At 40.9% G+C, this 21,650-nt stretch overlaps 2 pseudogenes; both read right to left on the bottom strand.

Moving 5' to 3' along the window:
* Positions 1-5,014: 5,014 nt before the first annotated feature.
* Positions 5,015-5,500, bottom strand: LOC141511450 (large ribosomal subunit protein eL32-like; annotated as a pseudogene).
* Positions 5,501-18,716: 13,216 nt separating this feature from the next.
* Positions 18,717-19,548, bottom strand: LOC141511451 (ceramide synthase pseudogene; annotated as a pseudogene).
* Between the last annotated feature and the right edge of the window lie 2,102 nt (positions 19,549-21,650).

Genomic DNA, 21,650 nt, shown 5'->3' on the forward strand with positions numbered 1-21,650 from the left:
CCTTAATTAAGATTAGTTTTTCAATCAATCCATGCGTATCAGATACTGTGTTTAAATCTGAAGATTACAAAGATAGGCAAAAAGTTCCTGCCCTCAGGGAGCTTACATTCTAACAGGAGAAATGATGTATCTAGAATAAATGGAAGGAAACCTTAGAAGAGATGGAAGGCTCTAGGGCAGCTAGGTGGAGCAATGGATAGAGCACAGACACAGGAATCAGGAGTCCCTGAGTTCAAATCCTGCCTCAGGACACTTAATAATCACCTAGCTATGTGGCCTTGGGCAAGCCACTTTACCCCATTTGCCTTGCACAAAAAAATAAAAAGAGAAGGCTCTAGCAGACACAGATGTCCTTTTCTATATCCATGTCTAGATTGGAGATCCTAGTCTTCTATTACAGATAACTATCTTACTTAGTATAGGCAACTAGGTGGTGCAGTAAATAAAGTATGGGGCCTGGAGACAAGAAATCTCATCTTCCTGAGTTCAAATCTGGTCTTAGACACTGTGTGAACCTGAGCAAGCTACTTATTAACCCTGTTTCTTCATCTGTAAAATGAGCTGGAGAAGGAAATGGTAAGCTACTCTAGAATCTTAGAGAAGAAAACCCCAAATAGAGTCATGAATAGTCAGACATAACTGAAACAATCGAATAACAACAATTATTTATGGTTTGTTAACTCTTGTATAATTCCAAACTGGGAGAAAAAAAATAATCTAAGGAAGCAAGGTTGGTGTTCTCTCCTCATTTAATTCTCATTCTTGTCTTTATTAGAAATATCTGTCCAGGGGTGGCTAGGTGGCATAGTGGATAGAGTGCTGGCCCTGGAGTCAGTAGTACCTGAGTTCAAATCCGGGCTCAGACACTAAATAATTACCTAGCTGTGTGGCCTTGGGCAAGCCACTTAACCCCATTGCCTTGCGGGGGGGAAAAAAAAAAAGAAATATCTGTCAACAACAAAACCTAAATTGTTTTAGGTATTGATCATCAAAAAGCATTTGTCTCTCTATACAGCTATAAAAATGTATGTAATCCTAGTTTTGGGTCTGTAGGATTTACATAGATTCTCAGTGATGGAGAGAATTATGACTCAAGATTTCTTGTTTAAATGAGGAGAGCTTCGGAGACCAGAGATTTTTTTTCCTTCCTGCTTCAAAAGATGTTATGCAGCTAGGAGATGCAATGGCTAGAGCACCGGCCCTGGAGTCAGGAGGACCTGAGCTCAAATTCAGCCTCAGACACTTAATAATTGCCTAGCTGTGTGACCTTGGGCAAGTCACTCTTAATCCCATTGCCTTAAATAATTTTTTTTAAAAAAAAGGTCATGTAGTTCCAGACCCTCTTTCAAGAGAAAACTTGAGAAAAATAGGATAGATTTTGGAAGATAGACATGTCTCTGATTTTCAGTTTGCTTGCCTAGACATTTAATGGAATTTCCCTTTGGGTGAGATGGTAGTATCTTTCATTAAGTTGAGCTTTACCTCCCTCCCAGTAATAGAGTTTATTCACTGCATCATCTAGTTTCTTCAAATGTATAAATAATCCCTGATTTCTGTTTATTACCTGTGTGGATAAATGTGTTTACTTGCTATTCACTATGGTTTTTGTGTAACCAATTTGTTGGCAAGGAGTCAAGTCTTCAGAAATGTTTGAGAGTACCCCTTCCTCTTTAAGGGATATTAATCGGGTATACTTTAACCTAAGGAAAAAAAATCACTTCTTCTACACTAACAATATTTAGGAGGAAGAAAGAAAAGTAAAGGTATAATTCTAGACTAGTATATTCTTTCTTAGAGCAGAATGGCACCCCTCCAGATAAAAATTACAGTCTCCCTTGCAGAGGAGTGGGCAAGAGTCAAAGATATTTATCCAATTACCATATGAATCAAATTTAGACAGTCCATGTGGACATAAACCTAGTAATAACAAACACATATAGTGACTTAAGATTCGCAAAATGCTTTTAAAATTGCATTTTAATTAATTTAAATTTAATTCATTCAAATTCAAATGTATTCATTCAAAATGAACTTTAATTCATATGTTCCTTCAAGGGTAACATATGTCCCACACTTAAAAACAAATAAATTAAAAAAAAGTGCAAGAAATAATCACCACTCACATTTACTTGTCTTTTGATTTTCCTTTCATAGAACCTGCATATGCAGGTTGATCTACCCTTTATTTCCACCCTGTCAGCACCTTTTGGGAACAGAAAAAGTATGAAATTGTCATGCCACATGGAGAAAACAAAAACCTGCTTGCTGACATCATACCAGAGAGAGGAATGTCTGGCCATCATGCAAAACAGCTGGGTTAGATGACCACTGTGGAGAGAGACCACTTGGGCAGCAGAGTATCTCTGGTAAAATAATCAAAATAATCCCCTGCTCATTCTCCACATACTCATTTTCTTGGAAGCTTCTGGCAACAGAGTGATGCTAGGGTCCTCTAGAAGGGAAACCGCCTGAGATGATACATGGATGGAACGCTATCATGAGTTCATCATGCTACAAGATAGCTTGCGGGGCACTGGGAGTCCTGGTCAAATAAATAATTCAGCACTCCTGATACTGTGGTTTGCCAAAGATAGGAGAGACAGGGAAATGAAGGCACTCAGACCATGCAATAGATGAGGCACAGCTGTTCCCTGGGCAAAAATATTATTATAAACTTACTTCTTAATGGGGGCAGCTGTTTCCAATAAGCTATTTGCAGTATCACTTAAACTGTGATTCCATGCAGTAATCCTGATCTCAGTTCAGATGAGTCAATGATCTGACTGTACAGGGAGCCCTTGCTCAGAGATAACTCCCACATATTTTTCTTGTTTGCTATTATATGTATATGTTATGTAAATAAGACAAAATAGCACATAAGACAAAAACATCAGAAAACAAACCCCAGGTCTATATAAAGAATAAATTGTAAGAGGGCCAGACATATTCTAGGGTAAATTTTAAAAAATAGTCTCCTGAGTCTGCATTATTAATTAATAGGTAGCATTTATATAGTACTTTAAGGTTTGTAAAGGATTCTAAATGAGTTATCTCATTTGATTTTTACAATACTGTGAGGTTGCAGCTATTCTTTTTTTTTTTTTATAAGGCAATGGGGTTAAATGGCTTGCCTAAGGCCACACAGCTAGGTAATTATTAAGTATCTGAGGTCAGATTGAATTCAGGTCATCCTGACTCCAGGGGTCTGTGCTCTATCCACTTTGCCACCTAGATGCTCTCTGCAGCTATTATTCTTATCCCTGTTTTACAAGATGAGGAAATTGAGTCTGAGAAAGATTTAAGTGATTTGTCCAGAGTCACATAGGAATGTGTCTAAGGAAGAATTCAAATTCAAACCTGCCTAACTCCAAGGTCAATACTGTGGCATATAGGAAGAAGAAAGAGGGGAAGAAGAGGGAAGAAGAGGAAAGAGGGGAAGAAGAGGGAAGAAGAGGAAAGAGGGGAAGAAGAGGGAAGAAGAAAGAGGGGGAAGAAGAGGGAAGAAGAGAGGAAGAAGAAATTAGTTACACAAAAATCATAGAAAATAGCAAATAAATCCTTTTATCCACACGGAAAGAGGAGGAGGGAGGAGGAGGAAATGGAGGAGGAGGAGGAAGAGAAGGGGAAGATGAGGAGGAGGAGAAAGAAAGGAGAAGGGGGGAAAAAGAAGAAAATATATGTGTATAATTGAAACAACTTAACCCTAAATTATTTAAATGAGAATTTTAAAAATGAAAAATGTGAAACTTGGCAACAGGAATTTCATTGACACATGATAATAATCTTATCCAGAAGTTTAACCAATGTAAATTAATTGCTGCAATAAGGAAACAAAAGAATCTCAGAAAGCATATGACTTGCCAAACAGAGACAGATGATTACTAAAGGTAATATAGAGTTGGAATAAGCAGAATGTTGTTGTACAGGCATTTTCAGTCTCATCTACTCTTTGTGATCTCATTTAGGTTTTCTTGGCAGAGATATTAGCATGATTCACCATTTCCTTCTCCAGCTCATTTTTACAGATGAGGAAACTAAGGCAAACAGGGTTAAATGATTTGCTCAGGGTCACCCAGCTAGTTAAGTATCTGAAATCACAATTGAACTCACATCTTCTAGTTATGACCAGCACTCTATCCATTGTAGCTAGCACCTAGCTAGCTACCTGATAATAGGCATGCCTGAAAATAAATGTATAAACTGTCTAACAGATTGGGTTATATATGACCCAGAGAACAGTACTTTTCTTCCTGCAGTACAAGTTATATGAATAAATAAGCTATGCACTTGCTTCATATATCTACTGTATAAGGAGCCAGGCAAACCATCAGTCCAATCTCTTTTTCCCTTTTCAACTGATTTTCATACCCATAGGCATAGAATTGGAAAACGAATAGAGAACCTTGTATCCTTACCAGCTGAAAATCTAGATCAGAGATTTAGAAGTGTGTGGGACAAATGCCACTTAAATTTCGGAGATCTCTCAAGGTATGAAGAGAAGGCTTTATTCTTTTCTCGAGAAACGGGCCACAATCAATTAGAGAGATTGAGGCAAAAGCAAAAGGCCCAAGAATCACATTTATCTTAACTTGATTCCCCCCCCCCCCCCCCCCCCCGCTGACCCACCCTTGATAATGAAGAATGTGGTTTAACAATCTAGGGAAAAGAGCATAAAATTCAACCAGAAACCAGATTATCTCTTTAACCCTAGAAAATGAATGATTCTCCAGACTTCAACAGATAAGGTGAGGTCAGTTGACTCTTCAACAATATCCCAGAAGTTTGCTTTGTCAAGGGAGGAGGGGCACAGTTAACCAAATTCAATCTATAATATTTTACTGAAGAAATCTCAAACTTTATCCCACTCAGAAGCAAGGTTCCAAGAGAGAAGTTTAAAATAACAGAGACAACCAATTTTATCTGCACTACTCTGCCTATTATTAGGCTCTCCTTGCTCTCAAGGAGCTTACAGTCTAATGCAGGAAAACCTTAAAAACAAGAATTTTTTTTTTTTGGAAGTTTGAGGGTTTATTTAACACAAATAAAAATGTGCAAATCTTTTTACTCATTTTCTTCACTCCTCAGTCTAGCATTTGGATTGGTGATCTTGATAGCTAGCTGAGCTGCTCTCTCCACAATGACTTTGCGATTCTTAGAGGAAACATTGTGCGCAATCTCAGCACAGTAAGATTTGTTGCACATCAGGAGTACTTTAAGTTCTTTGACATTGTGCACCAAAAACTTCCTGAATCCACTCGGTAACATATGTTTTGTCTTCTTATTGCTTCCATAACCAATATTGGGCATCAATATCTGGCCCTTGAATCGTCTCCGCACTCTGTTATCAGTGCCTCTTGGTTTACGCCAGTTTCTCTTGATCTTCACATATCTGTCGGACTGGTGTCAGATAAACTTCTTGGTCTGCTTCTTGACGATTTTGGGCTTCACGAGGGGTCTGAGGGCAGGCATGGCACCGGCGAAGAGACCACGACCCCTCCACTGGAAGTGGTGAGGAAGAGAGAGAGAAGGCAAAAACAAGAATTTTCAAACCAATTTGTACAAGATAAGTCAGAGGTAATCAACAGAGAGGATTCTGGCATTAAGGGGGATCCAAAAAAGGCTTCTTGAAGAAGACAGGATGAAACTTGAAGGAAGTCAGGGAAGTCAGGAGATGTGAGATTAAAAATGGCAGCCTTCCAGGCCAGGGCACAGCCAGAGAAAAGAACAGTTAGGAGATGGAGTGTCATTGCAACAGTAAGGAGGCCAGTGTCACTGATCAAAGAGTATATGGGGTTGAATAAGGTGAAAGAAGACTAGAAAGGTGATCGGGTTAGGTTATGAAGGCTTTGAATACCAAAATAGCTTATCCCCTTCAGACTAGAATTCTAATTCAAGTATTTTCCATTTCTATTTTACAGTGATCATGAAACAATAGACAAAATTCCACAGCAGAACAAAACAAAAGTTCATAGTTTGGATGGTTTTTTTAAAAAAAACTATTTAAAACAGACCAGTTTAATAGTCATGCTTATGCTAATGTACCCTTGGAGAAATCTTTCCCAAATCAATTTCTTTCTCTTTAAACACTCCCTCTAAGGATTTCTTTTTAATCTTCTCAAAGGCAGAAAAAAAGACATAGTTCTCTTAATTGCATTAAATAAAAAGACTTAGCTTGCTGGTCATAAAAAAAAGGATAAATTCTATCTAATCTGAGTTTCAGGGAATTAACAACCTTCTCTGATGTGATTGGATGGACCATTCCCCCTTTGTAATGGATTCCCTAAAGGCTCCCCTCCACACCCTGTGAAGACCAACACCCTACATTTCTCACAACTCCCCCCTTTTCTTTTTAATAACAACTTGGTCTTCACACTTCACCAGCAGTGTCTTCCTCAAATTAATTCACACTCCTCATCCTCGATAGGACTAGTGACTTTTCCTATCAATATCTTTACCTCTTCCTTATTAGAGCCATACACCAGTCCTAATTTGCTGATAAAATCTTGTACTATTTGAGTTATTAACTAGATTGTACATGGGAAATAGACACAGCTAATAGGATTCTCCCACTTAGGGCCAATAGTAAGATATCCAGTAACTTTTCCACCATGAACCAGTAAACCAATTCATCCAAGAGGTACCAAATGGGCTTGTCCAGATTTGGACTGTAACATGTGGCAGCTTTCTAATATCCCTACTTATCTTCTTTACCACCTGCCCATTGTCATCTATCTTTAGGCAGCAGCTTGACAAACTCAGTTTACCACAGACTACTCCTTCCTTCGCTAACAAGTAGTCTAGTACCAATCTAGGTTGAATACTCACCTCTCTTGTTTGTGTGGCTTGGGTAGCCAGCAAGTCTAACACCCTAGCTGTTTGATTGGTAATTATTTCAACTATATCTTGGAGTCTTATTAGCCTATTCAGGACATAAATTGGGGTTCCATAGCCCCAACTCCCATCCTGTGCCCAGGTGGTAGGCCCTTAAGTCTAGATAACTCCCTGACCAACTTTTTGGACAACTGGGTCTAGGCAGTAGTCCTACAAATCCAATAATGTCCCTCTAGTGCTAGATGGTCTTCCAGGAATAGTTTCCAACAAATGGATAATACTGTTCCTCCTCTTTACTTCCAAGGGGCCCTCTTAAATAGGCCATATAATCATCATGATAGTAGGTACATTTCCAAAGTTGCTGTACCTCCTTCCACTGCAAGTTTTTATACCAATGTCTTTAGAAAGGTCTCCCTGGCTCCAAAATCCAAACCAAATTCCTGATTTTGTGCCATTGGATTAATCCCAAGAATAGCTAATATACCTAGTGATGTTCTTTAAATTATCTTTCTTGCAAATGGCCATTTCAGCACATTCCTTGCAAGTCCATACTAACTCATAATCAGTTTCCCTTAACAAATGCACTCTTTACAAGGGATCCAGGTACCATCATTCATCTCACATGAGTCTGAGGTCACCTGAATATATGTACCCTGCTTCTGGACATGTCCAGACATTTGCTACTCCCCAGGCAAATATCCTGGCCAGTCATTTATAAACAATAGTCATCCTGAACTGACTCAGTCATATGCCATTGGTGTCTCTCTCCTCTGGATCAGAATCCTGTGCCACCATGCACCTCTGACCAGGGACTGAGAATCTAGGCCAGACCCAGAGGTACTGCCACCCAAGGCCAATTCTCAAACTGCTATGAACTATGGCAAGTCCAACAGCCACACCAAAAGACCAGGCATTGACTTCTGCCAGCTAGACTCTCCTCCCACCTTTACTAACACCCTGTTGTTTAAATCAGAGATAGGATTCATTCCCTATACAGACTCACATAGCTATAATAATGCCATCCAGTAATCTTCCTCTTTCTTTCTCAATGGAGAACATTTTCTTTTTTTTTTTAGGTGTTTTTTTTTTTTTTGCAAGGCAAATGGGGTTAAGTGGCTTGCCACCACACAGCTAGGTAATTATTAAGTGTCTGAGACTGGATTTGAACCCAGGTACTACTGACTCCAAGGCCGGTGCTTTATCCACTACGCCACCTTGTGGGTACACAGGCTATTCTAACAGCCATGACACAAATCATCTCCAAGTAAACCGCCACCTGGACAGTCTCAGGAGCTGGCTTGCTGCCCTGAGAGATAAGGTGAGCTGGAGTCCTTGGGAGCCAGAGTCCTTGGGAGCTAGACATTCCGCCCCACTGTCCAAGGGCACTAAACATAGCTGTACCTTATCATCTCCTCCCTAATGTACCCTCCTATCCTGTAATGCAAGAAGCTGCACCTACACATTGCTTGCACCTTCCTAACAATTACCTCATTATTCTTTGTTCTACCCCAGAAGACCTAACAGTATATATGTAATAGCTAAGCAATAATAAAATTGAGCTGGAGGCATAAGGCAGTAGTGGCTTGACCCCTTATTCTCAGCTCCCCTCTTGGAGGGAGGTCACTCACCGCTGTGGGCCCCAAGGAAGCAAGCCACAACACCACCTAGCCACCCCAATGGAGAACATTTTCACTCTGCCTGCCCTCCTCCTTTCCATAAGGAGAAGGGCATAAATAGGGGTATCACACTTACAGAGTCAAGGGAAGTTACAGATAAACAATGTACACATAGGTGAGAGATGGTAGAGATAACTGGTCCAGTGTCTCTCCTCTCTTCTCTTCTCTTCTCCCTTGGAGACATCCAATGTCCTTCAGCATCTTCTGAATCTGTTCCAAAAAGTCCTCTCCAGCTCTGGTAACTCCTTGAGACCTTGTCTTCTGGTAGAGAAACTGATTAACATCTTTTTCAGATCAAAACACATGATTCCATCACTTATCAATGAGATTCTGGAGCTTATTACAATTTACATTTTGCCTTATTGCCATATTGACACACACAGTTCACTTTTAATACAACTTCCATTAGTATTTTACTACATGAGCAAACTCACAAACTTGAGTCAATGTGATCATTCTCATTGGGAGTTTGCTCCATACACATACATTCAACAGTAGTCTTTGTTCTAAGAGTTACCCAGCATCTGGCTTAAAATAAAACAATTTTAACCTTTGCTCTCATTACAATGATAACTCAAACATCCTTAACCAAAATGAATTTTTTTCCCCAAATATTCCCATATTTTCCTTTTCCTGGTGTACTTATCTAACACACTCATTTCCTTAAACTAGAACTTGAAACTGTAATTATCCTAAGAATTTCCCATTCTTCTTACCTAAATATCCCTTCTAATACAAAAACTAAGGAAACTTAATTCCTGTCTTAGCATGTAGCTGATAGCAGGTGTCAGAGCCAGACATCTAACCCATCTCTGGCTATTAGATCTAATTTACCTAAAACTATCCAGGATATTAAAGGAAATTTCCTTTATAGACATGAGTATTGAATGCCAGTGTCCAGGCAGAGGTCACATGGGTAAGTCAAATGTCTTAGGCCATATTTATTCTTCCAAGTGAGATATTATCTAAATGTCATTTTGGGGAAATCAAATCAAAGGGGTCCAAGCTCAGCCATACTGAGAAGCCGCCCCTTTGGCTGCCCATCCCTGTCACCTGACATCCTTGGCCCATTAGCTTCCTTGGTTCCAAGAACATGACATTTACCCAGTAGCATTTCCTTTTGTTGACCATCCTGGTATCTGACATAAGAGAAAATTAAAGCCCTGTGATCTAAAATAGTTGTTTTACCTAATTAGAACTTCTAGTAATGGAGTCTCAATTAATGAAACCCCTACCTAAAGCGATTATCCTTCTTGGGTCTTTGCCTAAAATCTGGCATTCTAACCATGACTGGCCCTACAGGCTTGTCTACCTCTTACTAGAGACATCCCTTTGTTTGAAATCATATCTACTCCATCTCTATATAAAGATGACATATCAGATTCCCTTTGGCTAGAGAAACCTCCTTCTATTCTGTTGTATCTTATAACAAATAAATGCCTCCTTTGTCCAGGAGACTGCACAGAGAAATATCAGATTATCTTGTGTTTATCTTTCCTATATTATATAGTGTTTTCACTTCAAAGCAAACACCTACTGCTTTGGAATATACATACATAGATCCAAAATATTCCCAATTCACATACATAGCTAGAAACTTCTACACATAAACTTGTTTACCTACTATTCATCCTCAACATGCAAATGTTTATTTTTCCCAAGGCAATTGGGTTAAGTGACTTGTCCAAGGTCACAGAGCTAAGCAATCACTAAGTATCTGAGGCCTGACCCCAGGTCTCCTGACTCCGGGGTTGGTGCTCCATCCACTGAGCCACCTAGCTGCCCCCTAACATACAAATTATTTTTCAGAATTCTTTAAAACCATTAAACATCTTAGGTAGCTTTAAATTTCCAACACACGTTATTAATTTCATTGTAACAGAACAGCAATAAGAATACCAGAGTAACACACAAATCCCTCCATTATTATTCATGAACCTACAGATCTATCACAGAAAGGGTCATACTTTTTCACATTTTCCTTATTGCCCTTCAAAGCAATCAGACATTAATCTTAGGCTTTAACAATACAGTATTTGAATAACATATTCACAATAGATAACTAAATATTGCAAATATAATCTCTTTGCAGGTACAAAAGAATATCACATAACTGATAAAAACATGTTATTCATCAATAAGTTACCTTACAATAGGGCCAACAATTGCAACTTGTTCAGAGCCCCATCAGCTGCCTGAGAGAAGTCCACATCCTTGACTTTTTTTTCTTTTTAGGTTTTTGCAAGGCAAATGAGGTTAAGTGGCTTGCCCAAGGCCACACAGCTAGGTAATTATTAAATGTCTGAGACCGGATTTGAACCCAGGTACTCCTGACTCCAGGGCCAGTGCTTTATCCACTGTGCCACCTAGCCACCCCATTCTTGACTTCTTTAAAATTAAACATGCATTGTTAATATAATTAAACATTAAGATTCTTATTTAAACATCTCATTTCCCTTAGAACAAGAGCAAAATGAATATCCCACGTTCTTTATACTTTTGTCTCTTTACCCCAGTTCTCAAAATCCAATCTCATGCATATGACACATTCGAAAAACTTTAGAGTATCTTATACAGAGAATCCAGCACTCATATTCCCAAAGCTCTATCCAAAATAAAAGTACAGTTGTTAGCATTATTAAACTTAACATTAAAACCAATTAGAGCTTTTTTTTAACCCAAAGGTGTTACAATAGAGTTTAAAATCCCAAACCACTTAACTACCTGCAAAAATTACAATAGTGTTAAAATAGTTTAATCCCAAACTAATTTAACAGCCTAGGTTTTAATTCTTCCCATTCTTTACAAATTTTTTTTTTTTAGGTTTTTTGCAAGGCAAGTGGGGTTAAGTGGCTTGCCCAAGGCCACACAGCTAGGTAATTATTAAGTGTCTGAGACTGGATTTGAACCCAGGTACTCCTGACTCCAGGGCTGGTGCTTTATCCACTATGCCACCTAGCCACCCCATACAAATTTTGTCAGAATATTACAACACTAGTATCCCTCTTTTAAAACCCTCAGTGTAGGGCCAGCTAGGTGGTGGTGGTGGTGGTGGGGGGGGTGGTGGTGGGGGTGGGGGTGGTGGTGGTGGTGGGGGGGTGGTGGTGGTGGTGGGTGGGGATGGGGGGGCTAGGTGGCCCAGTGGATAAAGCACTGGCCCTGGAGTCAGGAGTACCTGGGTTCAAATCCGGTCTCAGACACTTAATAATTACCTAGCTGTGTGGCCTTGGGCAAGCCACTTAACCCCCTTGCCTTGCAAAAAAAAAAAAAAGAATCCTCCTTCCCTTTCTTTAACTCTGCACACCTAGAAAAGTACCACAGTACCACTGGGTGAGGGAGGGGCTGATTTCCACATGGGGGCCACTGCACAACTACTTCCTTCTCCTCTTAGAATGATTTGTAAGCCACTTTACAAAATTTTCAAAATCCAGGGAGAAATCATAGAATCTTTCCCAGACACTTGTAAGGATAAAAAAAATCTTCCCTCCTAGAACTTCTCAATCCTTCCCTTCTCTTAAACTCTTCTAAACTCTCCCCAAATGACAGCTTTTTCTCTTTACGAATCCCCCTCCCTTCCCTTAATTCTACACACCTTGCACAGCCACCACTGGCTCAGTGAGGGAAGGGCTGATTTCCATGTGGGGGCCGCTGCATACTACTTCCTTCTCCCCCACCTTCTGAAACTCCTGGGCCCAACTCCCAGCTCCTCAGACCCTAAAAGAGCCACTTGCACAAGACAAGACATAGAATACACACACACACACTTCCACAGGAACATTCAAACTCACTCACATAGCATTGGATCCAATTGGCTTTCTTAATTTAGAAAGTATTTCTTTTTCTCCTCTCTCCAGACTTTCCCTTTCCTCTTGGGCCCTGCTGTTAGCCTCCTCTCTAGGAGCATCCGGAGGATCCCACCTATGTTTTTTTCTTATCTTTTTCTAACTTGCTTAGAAATAATTTAGCATCTCCAATTATCCAGCATGCTGCATATTCCACCTCCTCTTTATTTAAAGGTACCTTATGGTTCACTGTTCATCAGACCCAAACCTTGGCCACCAGACAGACTGTCTGTCCTAGGATGGGGATTTGCCGCCATTCAGAACAGCAGTATCTGATGAACTTACTTATTCTCTTTACCCTGGACAGCATCCTCGCTGTCCTAGCTAGCTCATTTCCTACCCAAAGGCCTCTCCTTGGGTATTGGATGGGGGGGGTCTCTTCCTCACCTCCCTGAGGCACCTTTTTGGGCCCCTGGCCTCCCATCTAGGACTTCCTTTCCTGGAATTGTCTAGAACCAGCCTTGAAAGATAAAAATCGAGTTTCCCTACCTTTCTGGGTTGTTTCCACAATTTTCCATCACTCTCCCTGTCAATGGCAGGGTTTCAGGTCCATTCAGAGATCCACCCGAGGGAACCCGGGAAAAGAAAGGAGGATCTGGCTTGAAATCAAGCTATGAGTGCTCCTTCCCCCGTCTCTTCAGGGGGTTCTGAATATCCCAAAATAGCCCCCAAATTGTTATAAATGAATGAAAAGAAAAACCTGCTAGAGTGAGAGAAAATTGTACATTTTATTCATGAACCTTGCAAGATACATCTTACAAGATACGGGTACCTCACTCCTAGGTGTGAGGCATGAATTAGTCTTCAAAGTCAGGTAATTTATGGTCTTCAGAAACTCTTTCCCTTCCCTCTTGGATGTTCATAGCTTCTCAGAGTTTGAGTTACCATCTAAGAGGTCCACCCATTCCATGACATGCCCCTAATTTGATCCCCCCCACATCATCCTAGGCATGATATGCTAAAGAACCCCAATCGTCATGGGGGGGTGTGGGTTAATATTCAATTACCTAATTGCCAAACTCAGTAGCATTAGGTCAAGATCTCTAGGTCACTCTTGACCAGTTGAGAACCAGTTTGCGGTTTGGTATCTCTGGAATGGAATTAGGAAGATTCTAACAGTTTTGAGATTGGCTGGGCCATTCCCCCTTTGTAATGGATTACTTAAGGTTTCCCTTCCACACCCTATGAAGACCAACACCCTACATTTCTCACATCTGATAAATTGATTTAGTCTTTTATTCAAGAAAAACTGATTAGTTCTTTGATTCAAGTGAGAAGCAAATGATTTAGATCAAAATACTTCCTTCTTTTAAAAAAATCATTATTTTTAAGTCTTTTTAAAAAAAATATTGAGTACTGAGTTGTTTCCTTCCTTCCCTCCCAATCCATTGATAAGCTAAACAATGTGCTATCAATTATACATGATGGACACTAATCTCTAAATTTTTTTATAACACAACTGATGATGAATGTGGTGATGATGACAGAAAAATGTTTTAGGGTGGTTTAATCTAGATTATGAGAATGTGAATGAATTCACTTCAAAGACCAACTCTTGACTAGGAGACATAGGAAGAAAAAAAGTTTATTCACATGTTGCTGTGGTTAAACAAAGAAATTCAGCGGTAATAAAGGCTAAATCTCTTAGGAAAATTTAGCAAAAGCTAAGAAAGAGTAAGTAAAGGCAGTTGCAAGGTTATTTCAGTTGGACTGATCCCCTGAGGGTATAAGTAGCACCTAAATTCCAGTGTGTTGATTCCAGGTGGCCCAACAATGGGACTTATTCTAGATAACAATGGGATGGAAATCAGACACACATAGGCCAGAACAGAAGGAAATAACATTTAACATACCATTTTTTCTGTCTACTAAAGTGTCATGAACCTGTCATCCCCTCTGCTAGGAATGCTAAGGTGATTGAGGGGGTTTATGACCTGCCACAGGGCTAAGAACATACACACTTGAATTTAACATTAATATGTTGAGCACCTGTAAGGGTATAGGAGAACTAGGCTCCCTATGGAGAGGCAGACTATCCCCTGGTCGGAAATGGAGCTGGTCTTTTCCTAATTGACCCTGCTAGAGCACAACTGCCTACTCTACTTCTAACCCAGGAGAGATAGGGAAACTCAAATCAAGTGGCACAACAACAAAGATACCACACCTGAATGCCTCAGTTTTACAGGCTTTCAAAAAAAGTGAGATTCCTGAAAATTTTAGGAAGATAACAAGCAAAATATGACTACATATAACATGTGAATATTTCTATATATACATATAGGGACAAGCAAGATAAATATCACTATACATAAACCTATACATATGTGTGGTATTTACAGTTACATTCTTGCTTGTAATCCATATACACATTTATAGAAGAGATTGAAGAGGGGAGTTCCTTAAATAACTTGATAAGCTTACAGTGGGATCCAGCCTTTGGGACTTTGCATTTCATTAATTAGAGATCCAATGATTGTCATGGGCTTCTCTGGTGACATGGGCAGATAGATGGCACAGGAAATAGAGTATTGGGCCTGGAGTCAAGAAGTCTCATTTTCCTGAGTTCAAATGCAATCTCAGATTCTTAGTAGTTGAGTGACCCTGGGCAAGTCACTTCACCCTATTTGCTTCCTTCACCAGAAGAAAATGGCAAACCATATCAGTATCTTTACTAGGAAAATCCCAAGTGGGCTTACAAAGTCAGAAATGATTAAACAAAACTATTTGCGTATTATATATTTAGACAATGTTTATTGATTGTAACTCTAAGTTAGTCACTTAAACTCATTACTATAGGTAACTCTCTAAGACTAAATTGCAAATGGTGTGCTAACTGGTATTCTCATCTGGGAGCTACTCAATTCTAAGAGATCACAGGTCTAGTCCTTTTTCCTATACCTGTTATTTAATGCAAAACTGTTTTTATTTGAGGTCTCCTTTGTGGGAGTATTACTCTTTCTTTTTTCTTTTTCTTTTCTTTTTTTTTTGCAAGGCAAATGGGGTTAAGTGGCTTGCCCAAGGCCATACAGTTGGTAATTATTAAGTGTCTGAGGTCAGATTTGAACTCAGGCACTCCTGACTCCAGGGCTCTATCCACTGAGCTGCCCCAATGAGAGTATTACTCTTGTAGACATATGCACATGAGCATGACTCCTAATTGATTTAAAGGTCACTCATCTGATTGTAATTTGACCCCCCCATTACCCACTGCCCCTTTTTTTCTTATAGTTATGATCTCCTGATTAGATTTATGATGTAATATCTAAGGACTGTACTCTCCTCCCTACCTCTATCTTCCAATTGTTTAGTTCTTCAGATTTTATATATATTTTCAACATATTTTAAAGCCAGATGTAAACTATTGCTGATCTTGTTCCCCATTCTGCTGTGAAATTAGGAAAAATCCTGGGTTCAAATTCTGTCCCAGATACTTATCAAGTAACCAAGGAAAAATCACTTAACCTCAGCCTCAGCTCCCTTATCTATCAAGTAGGGATTACTTCACAGGAATTTTAAAGGCTCAAAGGAAAAAAATGCATAATAAAGTATTCTGTAGCACAAGTAGAGATGGTGCAGTAGATAAAGTTCTGACCCGAGGTCAGAAGGCTCTGAGTTCAAATTCAGTTCCAGATATTTGCTAGCTGTGTTACCCTGGGTAAGTCCCTTAGCCCAACTGCCTCTCAAAGGAAACTGCTGTTCACATAAATCGTTTATTTCTTTATATTCTTCATATAAATTCTCTTTATACTGAGCTGGTTATATTTGAGTCCAGGAAGTTGGGAATCACACCAAAAACAACAGTAACAGCTGGTGTTTATATATCATTTTAAGGTTTGCAAAACACTTTACAAACATTACCTTATTTTCACAACAACCTGGGGAGGTTGGTGCCATTTTTGTTGTTGTTCAGTTGCTTCAGCCATGGCAACTTTTTGTGACCTCCTTTGGGTTTTTTCTTGGCAAAGATACTAGAGTCATTTCCTTCTTCAGTTCATTTCGCAGATGAGGAAACTGAGGCAAAGAGGTTGAAGTGACTTGCTTAGGGTCACACAGCTAGTAAATATTTGAGGCTGAATTTGAATCCTGTCTTTCTGACTCTATGCCCTGCAGACCCTACATGCCCTAAGTACCATTATTAACCCCAGTTTATCAAGGAGAAAATTGAAATTCATAGAGGTAAAGTGTCTTGCCCAGGGTCATATAGTTAGTAAGTGACTGAGACTGCATTTGAACTCATGTCTTCCTGACTGTTGTTACATGGCTCTAACTAAAGCTCTAATATCCCACTCAAGCTGAGATTTCTCCTGCTTTGCTGCATGCCTTAGGGCACTCTCCTTCATTTTCTGAAATACCTTATTGGAAAATATTTGGTTAGGAAATAGGCAATAAAGAAACAAATATAAAAAAAATGATCCAGGGCAACCTTGTGACTGGGAAAGATGTGTGTCATGGACAAAAGTAATGAAGATCAAAGAAAGGAGCAGTGTTGGAGCCTGTTGTTGAAGGACTGTTATGATGCATATAGTCTTTGGGTCTGGGTAGCTAAGTGGTGTAGTGGATAAAACACTGGCTTTGAAGTCAGGAGAGGAGTTAAGATCCAGCCACAGACACTTGATACTCGCTGTGAGACCTTGGGCAAATCACTTAACCCTGATGACCTTGCATCCAGGGTCATTTCCAGTTGTTCTGATTTATATCTGGCCACTGGACCCAGATGGCTCTGGAGGAAAAAGTGAGGCTGGTGACTTAGTGCAGCCTCCCCCCACCCCACTCAAATCTAATTCATATGCTTGTTAGGGCATCACCTCCTTGATGCCATGTTCTTTTTCAAGAATGAAAGGCAAACGTCATTAGTCTTTGAGTCTAGGCCTTGCATGAAGAAAAATAATGGAGATCAAAGAAAGGAGCAAGTGCTGGAACCTCACACTAGGGGACTGTGTTATGTATGATATGTAGTCTTTGAGTCTGGACCTTGCATCAGAAATTCCAAACTAAACATCCAGAGGCATTTCAAACTCAACATGTCCAAACCATAATTCATTACCTTTTTTCCACAAAATTCATCCCACTTCCAAAAGCTCCTGTGAACATCAGAGGTCAAGATTCCTCTGAGATGTTCAGATTTCTGATCATGGTGCCATCAACTCTTCACTCTCCCTCCTTCCATATAGCAAATCTGCTGCCAAAACTTGTCACTTTCAGCTATGCATATTTATCTTGGTTCCTTCCTCCTTACCTCACATGGACATCCCCCCTACCACCAGGCCTTCATTGCCTCTTACCTGGAATATTATAACAGTTTCTTATTTGGTCTTCTTGCCTTTACCCCACCTCAATCCATCCTCCACACATTTGCCAAAGAAATGTTCTTTTTTTGGCATTCACGCTGATTCTCATCTTTATTAGCGGTCTTTATATAGCGCCTCCCAAGGTTCCCCCTGCTCCTGGATCTGGAGGAAGCCTCAAGAGGTCTGTAGCACTAGGGACTGGTGGGAGAGGGCAAGAAGGCCAAATTATATAGCCTGAAGGAACGAGTGCAAGAGCCCTTCCTCCAGTTTCCCCCAAGTGGGGCACTCAGCAATGAAGAGGCTGGGCCAGGTGGTGGTGTGTGGCCTGTCAGTGTCTGCCTCCCCATAAGAAACTAATACAAACCTGGGAAAATAAATAAAATTCCTAAGGGTCTGGAAAGATGCTGGGCTGCCTGTGTAGGAGAGGAGCTAGCTAGCTCTAAGGGGTAGCCAACCTATACCCTGGTGAGACATAAAGAAGTTAGAGGTACCTCTCCCACCCAGAGGGAATGCGTGAGGTTAGGAGCTGCCTTCCCCTAGACTACAGCATATGAGGAAGGGAAATAGGCATGTCCTTAGCAAAAAGGAGAGGGCCCTTCTCTAGATTATTTACTCCTTGATCCTCTATAATCCCTGTTAGTCTCCCCCCTAATCCATCCTATGCTAAACTGCTGTGGAATAGGGCACCTTCCTTTTTAATTTCCCTCCTTTAGGCCCCCTGCTGATTACAGTTGGGAAAAAAGGGTATCCCTGGGGTTATATATGCAAGAGGGTGCCTACTAATTTCCACTTTCTTACTTTCTTAGTTCCTATACAAAGGAGATCGTTGGCCATTCCAAACCCTCTGTCCCTCAGTCCCAGGCACCCTGAGGACAAGAGAGGTAGCTGTTTCTTACAAGCCTGGTCCCTGTTCCATCCCTTTTACCATCATATAGGGAGAAGCTTCCCCCCCCCCCCCCCGCCAACTTCTCCATCCCTATCCTCCAGGCCTAGGACCACTGGAGAGGCCCCTAGTTCCCATCCCTACCCATCAGTCCCAGAGCCCAATTCCTGGAGGAATGGGTGCCCCAACCCTCTCCTCAGTCCCGGGGCCCATCGTGAAGTCCCGGGGGCTGACGGGGGACTGGAGGGGTGGGTCCCCAAGGCCTAAAGAGGTGACATGCTCCCCGGCAGATGAGGAAAAACCAGTAGAGCTGTGCAGCAAGCAGCAGGGCGGCCCCCAGGTTGACATGGGCTGGTATATTGAGGGGTACAGAGTGCCAGGGCAGGCCCGCATGCTTCCCGTAGGCCCAGTACAGGTAGGGGAAGAGCAGCACTCGACAGCACAGGAAGCTCAGCAGCATCAAGGGACCATTCACTTTGTACAGCAGGGTGTGTTGCTGCTTGTACCGGATGAGGATCCTGCCTAGGCAGACAAAGGGTGTGCTGATGTCCACCATCAACGTGCAGCCCAGAAAGAAGTCCCCCTTGCCTTGGCGCCACACCACGGATAGTGGAACACAGACCGGCACCGTGACTGCATGGTGCAGCACCTTGAGGAACTCCTTGTGCAGGTAGCCTCGGGCCACAGCCCAAGTGCCTCCTGGGGGGCCAGCCCCTCCCTCATCCTTGTGCCAGTGACGCAGGAACATGGCGTAGATGTCATAGATGAAGTAGGGCACTGCAAACCGAGTGTAAGCTGAGGATAGCCAATGCTGGTCATCCATGATATGTTTGCAGGAGGTGGAGACAATGTAGCCAGCTGTGGAGGCCAGGATAGCTTGGACTGAGGACACTAGCCTGGCTGAGACAATGACCGCGTCGGCCTCCTCCCAGCGCAGCTGGGGCAGCCTCTGGAGCGTGTTCTTGGAAAGGAGGAAGAGTCCCTGGAACACAACCCCCCCCCCCAGCCACCATCAGGGACAGCATCATGGCTCAGGGATTTGGGGCAGGGAAGAATGAGTAGAGAAATAAGGACTAGGGAAGCTGAGGCCTGTGAGGAGTTAAGAGATGCTAAAGGAGATAGAGAGAAAGGGGGTTTGGTTAAGGGACAGAAGTAGAGATGAAGGGAGAGAAGAATTAAGAAAAGAAAGAATATAGACAGGAAGGACACAAAGAGGATAGGATGGGGAGAGAGGAAATAGTAACAGGAGGGACAAGAGAAAAAAAGAATAAAATGAAAATGGGGGAAAAAAGAAAAGGGAGAAATGGATAGGGACCTGAGAGGAAAAAAGGAGAAATAAAGAGAGGGAGAAGGAAAAATAGAAGGATGGAAGGCGATGAAGATGGAGAAGGAAGGGGTGATACTATGAGAGGAGAGAATGGGATAAAGATAGGGGACAGAGAAAGGATGAGGGCACAGATGGGAAAGGGACCCAAAGAAATGTTCTTAAAGCAGTTCAGATCTTGTTACACCCCTTCTCAACAAACCACAGTGACTCCCTATTACCTTAAAGAGCAAACACAGACTCATCTGTTTGCCATTTTAAGCTCTTTACAACTTGACCTCCTTCCTATCCTTCTAGTGTTTTTACACATTACTACCTTCCCTGCACTCTTCAATTCAGCTACATTGGCTTACTCATTGTTCTACCCATACATACAATGATCTGATTCTCATCTCTGTGCATTTGCATTGGCAATTCCTAGGATATTAGAATGCAATCCTTTCTCATCTTTTTCTCTTAGAATCTCTGATTTCTTTCAAGATTTCAACTCAGGTATCATATTCTATGCCTTTCTGGATCCCTGTGATCTCTACCTCCCAATTGACTGACTGGGAACTTTTTTTTAAACTGCCCTTCCTCTCTTTGGAAAGGGTATGAATTGGTTCTTCTCAGATGATGTCTTCTCTCCTTGAGTTGGTTCAAAGGTGTTCTTTGCTTAGGGCAGCTAGGAGGCTAGACTTGGAGTTAGGAAGATTCAAATTCAGCCTTAGACAGTTATTAGATGATCCCACCCACACAAGTCACTTAACCTTAGTTTTCTCATCTGTAAAAATGTACTTGTTTTAAGTATCAAATGAAATTATTGTAAAGTGTTTAGCACAATGGTTGGCACATTTTTTGTTGTTGTTCAGTCATATCTATTACACCACATCACATTACATCATATCACATCACATCAAATCACATCATTGGAGTGGTTTGCTATTTCCTTCTCTAGCTCATTTTACAGATGAAGAAACTGAGGCAAACAGGGTTAAGTAACTTGCTACTAACTGTCTGAGGCCACATTTGAATTCGGGAAGATGAATCTTCCTGACTCTAGACCTGGCTGCATTATTGTGCCACCTAGCGTTCACCTGGCAAATAATAAGTGTCATATATAAATGTTGGCTATAGCTTTAGCACATACACAAATACATATGATTATATAAATTTACCATCTCTTTGGTCACTACCTCTGCTTCTGTACCCTCCTCCCCCAGTCTTATCAGCCTCACCTTATTACAACAAAGAACTTGCTTTAACCTATAAGGCAAACTTCTCAGGTCCATTTGAATCTCTCTAATAAGGAACTTTATTAATATAGTTTATTATTAAGAATCACAAGCCTAGACCATATCACCAGGACAAGGCTAATTCTCTCACCTATTTAAACTTTTGTGTATTCAAACTAAGTACTCTGTACAAAATCAAATATATGTCACCAAAACAATTTGCATCAGTTTAGTCTGATCTAGAGAAAGGCAGCTTTTGAAGTACTACTAAAAACATCAGATAAATAACTTTAAAAGAACAGTAAACTGTGGATTTAAATGAATATTTAAATGTCATGATAAACAACGGAAAAGAAAAAAAAGCAAATAAAATCTTTCCATAATCTCCTCAGTTCTTAAAAGGAGCAATCACAAGCAGAATCTTGTGTTCCATAAAGTGGATGTTTGACGTTAAGGTTTGTCTGCCAGAGACCTGCTGGTCTCTCTCTTCAGTCTCCAGTGTCGGCCTATTCTCCCTGCACAGGTATAAAGGAGGAATAGTCTTGTCTACTAACCACTGCTCTGTTCCTCCTGAAACTAACATCACATTCTA

Source organism: Macrotis lagotis, chromosome 2, assembly GCF_037893015.1.
Source record: "Macrotis lagotis isolate mMagLag1 chromosome 2, bilby.v1.9.chrom.fasta, whole genome shotgun sequence".
Classification (NCBI taxonomy): Eukaryota; Metazoa; Chordata; class Mammalia; order Peramelemorphia; family Peramelidae; genus Macrotis; species Macrotis lagotis.